This window comes from Arachis hypogaea, chromosome 3 (genome assembly GCF_003086295.3).
Source record: "Arachis hypogaea cultivar Tifrunner chromosome 3, arahy.Tifrunner.gnm2.J5K5, whole genome shotgun sequence".
Classification (NCBI taxonomy): Eukaryota; Viridiplantae; Streptophyta; class Magnoliopsida; order Fabales; family Fabaceae; genus Arachis; species Arachis hypogaea.
The window spans coordinates 47,870,130-47,871,113 of NC_092038.1; positions in this window are offsets into that span (position 1 = coordinate 47,870,130).

The window sequence follows — 984 nt, forward strand, 5'->3', positions numbered from 1 at the left end:
TGGAACACTTCTTATAGAAGAGATCTTTAAATCCTTTTCATTTTGAATTTTCTTGCAAAAAGGTTCAAAAGCCGAAAAGGCTTCATTTTTATGTGCAAGAAATAAAACCCAACCAAACCTAGTATAGTCATCCACAATCACTAAACCATAATGTTTACCAGCTAGGCTTTGAGTTCTTGTTAGACCAAATAAATCAATGTGTAGCAACTCAAGTGGCCTTTTAGTAGAGATGTCTTCCTTTGGTTTAAAAGAATTTTTTGTTTGTTTTCCCATTTGGCAAGCATCACAAGTGATGTCTTTGTCAAACCTTATCAAAGGAAGACCTCTTACTAACCCTTTTCTTTACAAGTTTGTTTATTTGAAACATACTTACATGGCCCAATCTCTTGTGCCATAGCCACTTTTCAGAATCTTTAGAATGAAAACAAGCTACATTTTGATCGTTTAGTTCATCAAGGGTAAGTCCATACACATTATTAAAATGCTTGGCAACAAAAAGCACTTCATTGATCTTTTTATTTACAACACAGTATTCAAGTCTTTTAAAAGTCACTAAATATCCTAAATCACACAGCTGACTTATACTCAAAAGATTGTGCTTCAAACCATTTAATAATGTCCAAAGCACATTCAGTTTCCTTCACTTTTTCTTTTAAAAAATCATTTTTAGCTCTTAACACATCTCTTTCAGATCTGCATTCATTGTACTTGTCAAGCAGTTTTGAGATGTTTAAAGTGAGATCATCAATAATAGCATGTAAATCATCAATGGTTAAATCATAATAATTTACCTCATCAATATTGTTGTTTCCAGCCATGAAGCAGTCTTTATCTTCACCTTCAGATTCTTCTTTTTCATTTGAGTCATTCTCAAGATCCTCCCAAGCTTCCATGAGCACTCTTTTCCTTTCTTTCTTGCTTTTGTCCTCCTTTTTGAGCTTGGGACAGTTTAACTTGAAGTGTCCAGCCTCCTTGCAATGATGA